We start from the raw sequence: 8,260 nt of genomic DNA on the forward strand, positions 1-8,260 counted from the left end.
TTTGCCCTTTCTGCAGTGATTTCTGTGTAGGACACTCCTGCTCCAGGTACAAACACTCTGTGCTTCCCATGAGCAGCCATTCGATGTGTCTATTCAGAATTTTCCCAAAAAGCTCTTTTGCATTGGGAATGTGTTTTAATATGAAATCTAGTTGCTGGATAATTGATAAATTATAGCCATGAATAGCTTAAATATAATTAGTTAATATGAGGTGGAGAATTGTCATTTTTACAAGGAGAACTATCAAATTATTAGAGTTCACAGGATTTGAATAACCATTTATTAAGCATTAAGAGAGTCAGAATTAACCCTTCTTTGGCTCATTGCATGTGTGTGTCAAAATTTATTTTGTTCCCTGGTAGAATTGAAGTGCAAATTAATGTTGAGACCTTGTGGCTGTTCATCACAAATGATCTCCTAAGCCAGAATGGAACTAAATAAACAGCAAGGCAGCTCAAACACAGGCTTGTACATAGTGATCACTCCTGTGATTCGAGTCACTGAGCTGCTGTAGTGAAATTTAAAATATGGGGTTTAAATGGGTTTGAGTCAGACTTAGGTATTACCCTGGCCATTTGCACAAGAATGGGTAACAGGCTCTAATACTCCTTCAGGTTCCTGGTGCTGAGATTATCCACACAAAAGAAAGAAAATGTATTTTTGCAAGCAAGATACAAATGTGACAATTAAATCCAGTGAATGGGGTTTTATTCCCTGCATTGCTCAGCCTGAGTAGCTTGTACCCACCCTGGTCAAAAGCTTTATTCCAAAACCTGGTGCTTGCCATCCCAGTTTTCCCAGCACTCCCTGACAGGGCACATTTTGTCTGAATGAGTGGCATCACTGACCTCCCCAGGGCTGCCCATGGCACTGACCAGGCTCCCCAGGGCAGTGGGCACAGCCCCAGACCTGCCAGAGCTCCAGGAGCATTTGGAGACGCTCTCAGCACAAGGGTGGGATGGTTGGAGTGTCTGTGCAGGGCAGGAGTTGCACTTGATGATCCTCGTGGGTCCCTTCCAACTCAGACTGTTCCATGATTCTGTGATTCCAAACTGGGAAGCTTAAAGCCTGAAGTCCTTAATTTCAATTATCTCGAGAGGTGCTCCAGTCAGGCTGCAAAATAATTTGTATGTGGCACCTCTCTCCCTGCTAATCCTGAGCAGTGATACCTGGTGTGCTCAGTGACTCCTCAGCCTATTGACCTGACCCTATTGAGCAGCTTCTTGTGATCCCATCCATGAGTCCTCCTTCGTCTGCACTGAACCACTCCAGGCAGCTTAGGAGCTAAACTCAGCTAATAGCTTTTCTCCTGCTTTGTTTTTTGTCAAAGTTTATATGCATATCTATAATTTCAAAGTGACCTACTCGGTTTTTTCACTCGATGCAATTTTGTACGGGCAGAAAAAAAAAATAAAATCCATCTGTGGAATTTTTCTCTCCAAGATGACAAATGCTCAGCTGGAAAGCAGTTACCCCAAACAGGGCCATGTGTGTGTGTGCTCAGAGCTATTCCACAGGCACCTTGCTCTCCCTGTGTGCATCTGCCTTTGCCCATGGCCAGCTGGAGCAGAGGAGGGTGTCCAGTGTCAGGGGTGGAGGTGGTCAAAATTATGTCACAGGATTCTTCTGCCTTTGTGCTGTCTTGTTCCTGGACACCAGAGCACTGAAAAAGTAAATGTACACCCTCTGTGAGCTGTCCTGACTTATCTGGTGTGATTTGCCCTCAACAGCATTGCTGAACCTTGTGACTTTGCAGTGGGAATTCTGGAACAGGGGAAACGTTTCCCAGTTTGGAAAGTTGCTCTTGGGATGTGTCCAGCCTCTCAGACCTGGGGATTTTGTTCCTGCTTATTTCCTATCACCTCTGTGGGCCATAACAACCTTTCTTTCTTTCCAAAACTGTCTCCTCTGTACCTCAAGTACTTCCCGTTGGAAGTTTTTAGTGGCAACCCCATGGAATGAGTCAGCTCCATGCTGCTCACACTCTGTTCAACGAAAGGACTCTGAAGGAATAATTCCCTTATTGCTGAAGCCTGGTTTTGACAAAATTGTAGAATTCAGTGCTCTCTTGTAGCTCTGTGTGTCTAATTGATAGAAGGCAAACACCAAAGCCTCATGTGAATCATGGAATTATTCAGGTTGGAAAAGACCTCCAGGGTCATCGAGTCCACCCTGTGCCCAATTCCTCTCTTGTCCCCCAGCCCAGAGCACTGAGTGCCACCTCCAGGCCTTCCTTGGACACCTCCAGGGGTGGGGACTCCACCACCTCCCTGGGCAGCCCCTGCCAGTGCCTGACCACCCTTTCCATGGAGAAATTCCTCCTGATGTCCAACCTGACCCTCCCCTGGCACAGCTGGAGGCTGTTCCTTCTCCTCCTGTCCCTTGTTCCCTGGGAGCAGAGCCCGACCCCCCCCGGCTCCCCCCTCCTGTCAGGGGGTTGCAGAGCCAGAAGGTCCCCCCTGAGCCTCCTTTTCTCCAGGCTGAGCCCCCCCAGCTCCCTCAGCTGCTCCTGCTGCTCCAGCCCCTTCCCCAGCTCCGTTCCCTTCCCTGTACACACTCCAGCCCCTCAGTGTCTTTTTTATCATGAGGGACCCAGAACTGCCCCCAGGGCTGGAGGTGCCTCAGCAGTGCCAGCACAGGGGGACAGTCCCTGCCCTGGTCCTGCTGCCACACCATGGTTGGCACAGCCCAGGTGCCCTTGGCCTCCTGCCCACCTGGGCTCGTGTTCAGCCACTGCCTTTTCCATTGAGCATCTTTCCAGCCCCTCTGTCCCCAGCCTGGAGCTTGGCCTGGGGCTGTTGTGCCCCAAGGGCAGGACCTGGCATTTGGTCTTAGTGAACCTCAGGTGTGAGTATGTGAAGGTCAGAGGCAGGAACACAAGAGCAGCAATGCTCTGGTTCATTATTCTGATACCTCCCTTCCTTAAAAGGCTCTGAGTGTATCTTTTAGAGGAAAAAAATCAGTGTTGCATCCAGTAAGTTATTTCCCAGAGAAATACCAAAAATATCTTTCCCCTGAGCACTGGCCTTTCTGCAGTAATTACTCTGGAGAAAATGCAAATACACTGTCCAGGCCACAAATAAACCCACTCTGGAATGGCATCACTGCTGGTGCCAGGTCCTGGCTGTGCTGCCAGGTTTCACCAGCCCTTTCCAGCCCCAGCACAGTCACAAACTAGAAACTCACCTCATGCCCTGCTTGTGTTTTCCACTTCTTGGAGTCTCTGAGGAGCTTAAAGATCACCCCACTCAAAGGACTTGGCAAACATGTCTCCACTCTGTGAGGAGGTGACTCCTGTGCTCCTCATCTGAAGTGTTTTCCCATCTGCCCAGACTTTTCATGTGTTCTTTTTTTTTTTCCTAGAAAATTCACTTTCTTCCTCTTTTTTGTTTCATGACCTGCATCCTACTCATTCCTGACCTGCATCCTACTCATTCCTGACTTGCCCAGCCCTGGGCAGGCACATCTGCAGGGCTGGCCCAGCTCGGGCTCCTCAGCACAGCAGGGCCAGGGAGCTCCTGCAGCGGGGCCAGCGCAGGCTGTGAGGATGAGGAGGGCACTGGAGCATCTCCCTGAGCAGCAAAGCCTGAGGGAGCTGGGGCTGTTCAGCCTCCAGAGCAGAGCCTGAGAGGGGCCCTCCCACTGTGTGTCAGGGGCTGCAGGGAGGGGGCAGAGGATGGAGCAGGCTCTGCTCGGGGGGCCCAGCAATGGCACAGCAGGAACGGGCAGGAACTGATGCCCAGGAAGCTCCAGCTGGACAGGAGGAAGAACTTCTTCCCTGGGCAGTGCCCCAGCTCTGAACAGGCTGCCCAGGGAGGGGCTGGAGTCTCCTCCCTGGGGAGATTCCAGAGCCCTCTGGACACAATCCTGTGCCCTGTGCTCTGGGCTGGCCCTGCCTGAGCAGGGAGGTGGCACCAGTGACCCACTGGGGTCCCTTCCAGCCTGACCCACCCTGGGATTCTGGGATCCATTGGCGAGAGGAAAGGACAAGACCAGCTACTTATAAAGGCCAGGGAAAGAAGCAAGGTCTGAAACACATTTAGGTATTTTGGCTTTATACTTGAGACTCTCAAACTCTATTTTCCCCTTGCATTCCCCAAATCCTCTTTCCTCCCTGTCCCACCATCCTGTGTCATCCTGGCCCTAATGACACATTCTGTGTCATTCCTGTCCCAGAGCCCTTCAGAGCTAATCAGGACATTTAGGATTAATGGCTGTGCTTTCCTGTTTCCATCAACTAAATGGATATTGCTCATCTGGAGTTTATGGTCAGTGCTGATGGCTTCTAAAGCTCCTTACAGATATGATGCCATAAAAAAAATGTAAAGGCTCTTGATGGTTTATTATTTTTTATATGTAATATTTACTGCCTTTCCCTGCCTTCTTGTGGAACATAACAAATGGTGTTCAGCTCCCTGCAAACGTGTGGTAAATCAATTGTTCCACAGTTTTTTCCAAGTATCCTTACTTAGTGTTGGTTTTCATGCACACGTTTTGGAAACTACGTAAAATACGCCTTAAATAGCAGAATAAGATAAATGCCAGGGCTCTTACAGCTTCTTCCACCTGCTTTCAATGCAGAGATGCCAAACAATTCCAGTGCTTTATAGCCTGTTGTCCCAAATCAGATTCTGTGTTACTTTTGGTTTAAGGGCTAATAGCTTTTTGAAATATATTAGTGTTTTCTGGTGACAGATCCAAGATTAGCTGTTTATCCATTGTTCCAAGAGGTATTCTATAATCCTGTGGCACAGTAAACTTTATGAGGAATTTTACAACCTTCAGTGAGTGCATTGTGTTTTAAAATGCTAAAAAAGCAGTTCAGGAGAGAAGGAAACAAAGCACTGCAGTGTGTCCCTCTGGTGTTCCACTGGCCTTTGAAGTGTTAGAGAGTGAGGAGGAATGACTGCAGGAGGAATGACTGCAGGAATGACTGCAGGAGGAATCACTGACAGCCACTGAAAAGCCTGCAAACCAAACCTTGAAGTGTTGCAGAACTTCTTCACTGGGGGCATATTGGCCTTAATACCATGAGCATCAAGAGTGGTGGGACTGTCCTTGAGCCCAAGTTGCTGCCAAACCTTGAGCAAGCCCTTGGTAGCACCAGCACTGAGGGAATGACACCCATTGGATTCACCTTCCCTGATTTTTTCATGTAATGAGATGGAAAGTGGCGTGGGCAGCACATGGAGGGGGGGATTCTGCCCCTCTGCCCCCTCAGCTGAGACCCCCCTGCAGAGCTGCTCCAGCCCTGGGAACAGCACAGGGAGGACATGGAGCTGCTGGAGAGAGTCCAGAGGAGGCACCAAGATGAGCAGAGGGATGGAGTAGCTCTGCTGGGAGGGAAGGCTGGGAGGGCTGGGATTGTTCAGCCTGGAGAAGAGAAGCTTTGGGGTGACCTGATTGTGGCCTTCCAGGAGCTGAAGGACCCAACAAGAAAGATGGAGAGAGACTATTCACAAGGGTCTAGGGTGACAGGACAAGGGGGAATGTCTTTAAACTGGCAGAGAATAGGTTAGATTAGATATTGGGAAGGAATTCTTGGCTGGGAGGGTGGGGAGGCCCTGGCACAGGTTGCCCAGAGAAGCTGTGGCTACCCCATCCCTGGAAGTGTCCCAGGCCAGGTTGGAGCAACCTGGGCTAGTGGAAGGTGTCCCTGCCCATGGCAGGGGGTGGGATGGGATGATCTTTAAGGTCTCTTCCAACCCAAACCATTCTGTGATTTTATGATTTGGGGCAGTGCAAAAGCAGGAGCACATCCATTGCTCCACAGGTGGTTCATGCAGGGCAAGGCCAAGGCAGAGCTCAGGGAGGGCAGGGCTCAGGACATCCCGGTTTCTTGCACTGTTGCAAACTGTGGATACAACTTGGATGAATCTCTCCATAATGCTTTATCCCCCTTTTGCATGGAGGAGAAGGAAAACATCCAAGTGCTGGGATGAGACAGCCCAGAGCAGGGGGAATTGGATGGGCTCAGCACAGCTTTTTGCCTTTAAAAACTCCTCTGTGAGACCTTCAGCCCTAGATGCAAATGCACGTTCCCTCAGGGGATGTATTTCAGAGGCAGGGTCTAGCACGTAATTTTCTCTCTCTGCCTCTTTAAAGATGTCATATCCTTCACCCACAACAAATGCTATTGTTGGAAAGAAAATGGAAAATCTTTCTGGCCATTCTTCTGAAATGAAAGCAGCAATCTTCAAAGCTAAGAACAATCCCTTCAGGGGAACTCAGTAACTACTCAAACCACACGAAAACAGGCGGTTTGTACTTGTGAGGGATGGAGACTCGGGACTGTTTGATCAGGCTGAGGTACCTGTGGAGATGTTTGCGCTTGGCAGTGGCTGGAATGGTGTGTCATCGGGACAGGGTGGGCTCTGCCTGGGGTCTGCTTTTACAGGGGGAGAAAACAGCAGCCAATTTGGGGCACCAGTTTTCATTTTTAGGAGCAAAGTTCCAGGTTTTACTGAGCCTTGTGATCTGCTTTGCTTTGCAGCTCCGCCATCCAGTGACTGGTGTGAGCGGAGCAGCCTCGGCCGGAGCTGGTTGTTCTCCCAGCCCAAATTTGGGTTTGGTTTGTCCCAGATCTTCTCCTGCAGTTTCACCTAGACATGAAACAAAGGGAGGGGACAGGGTTCAGCCACAAATGACTCCCCAGCTGAGAATATTTGTAATAAAAAGGAGGATTCTACCTGAAAAAAAGCTTCTTTTGGGGACCTCCAGGCTGGGATTTGCAGTTTTGTGGCCCCACCTCCCAAACCAACCACCCACTGCCCGTGGTGGGGACTATTTCAGCAGCAGTGCTGAGCTGAGGGTTTCAATGTGTTTCTTAGGGCTGCTTAAAAATGTGAAGGTGGAAGCAGCAGAGAATGGGACTTTGTGCAACACGTGCCAGAGTCCAGCCCTACCCTGGATGTCCCATTCCACACAGGCTCCAGTTGGGCTCCACATGTTGGGATTCACATGGAGAGTGGAGCCCTCCTGAACCTGCAGCCCCCAGTGAGTGTCTGAATGTTTGATCCTTGACTGGATGCTCAGGATGATCAGAGGGATGGAGCACGTGTCCTGTAAGGAAAGGCTGAGAGAATTGGGATTGTTCAGCCTGGAGAAGAGAAGCTTTGGGGTGACCTGACTGCAGGGCCTGAAGGAACTACAAGGAAGATGGAGAGAGACTGTTTACAAGGGAATGACAGGACAAGAGGAATGGCTTCAAGCTGGCAGAGAATAGGGTTAGATTAGATATTGGGAAGGAATTCCTGGCTGTGAGGGTGGGGAGGCCCTGGCACAGGTTGCCCAGAGAAGCTGTGGCTGCCCCATCCCTGGAGGTGTCCAAGGCCAGGTTGGATGGGGCTTGGAGCAACCTGGGCTAGTGGAAGGTGTCCCTGCCCTGAAGGGGGTGGAATGAGGTGGTATTTAAGGACCTGTCCAATCCAAGGCATTCCATGATTCTATGACTATCCTGAAAACTCAGTTCTGGGGACACCCAATGAAGCAACAGCAAATCTGGAATAAAATCCACTTTGGGTTTAGTTTTATTGGATTTTTTTTTCCTACTCTACCCTTCACTGAAGTGCACAAGGATACAGAGCACCTGTGAGGGATTGCTGAGACAAGCACTCAGAGTGTTTTGGGAACTGGGAGTACAGTTAACATGCAGATTCCCAAAATAAGACAAAAGGCTACCTGAGAGGGGAATGCAGTTGTTGAACTCCAAGTGTAAACACATATTTATCTGTTTCTTGACCTACTTGATTTTCTAAAGATTAAGAGCTGTTGGAAGTGTTCCTTTTGCTGGGATGAAAACCTCTTGAAATTTTTATGAGAAGCATCTTCTAAGTTCTGTCACAAGAATTTACTGATGTCAGTCAATGATGTTTAATTAGTGTGATGCAGACACAGACTGGCATTTGTTAAGCAGTTGGTGCAATCTGTGATTCCCCTTTATTGGGAGATTTAAATTTTTAAGATTAAAGATTAAAGCAGTGTGTTATTCCCAGGTGGCCAGCCCACCATCCATAATCACAGCAGGATAAACACTGCCCTGGCGTGGCTGAAACAGAGTTTAAGCACAAATCCAATGCAAGACATATCTGAATACTCCAAAAGAAGGATTACATAAAGAGACAAATAGTTGGGCACACTGGCTTGTAAAACTCACAGGATTTTTTTTGTTGTTGTTGGTTTCTTTAAGACACTGGTTTTATTTTGAGACCAACACACGGGGAGTTCTCATGGATGAGGAATAAAAGCAGGTGTCAGTTTG

Source organism: Manacus candei, unplaced genomic scaffold, assembly GCF_025592945.1.
Source record: "Manacus candei isolate 608988 ecotype Guabito, Panama unplaced genomic scaffold, ASM2559294v1 h1tg000076l, whole genome shotgun sequence".
Lineage (NCBI taxonomy): Eukaryota > Metazoa > Chordata > Aves > Passeriformes > Pipridae > Manacus > Manacus candei.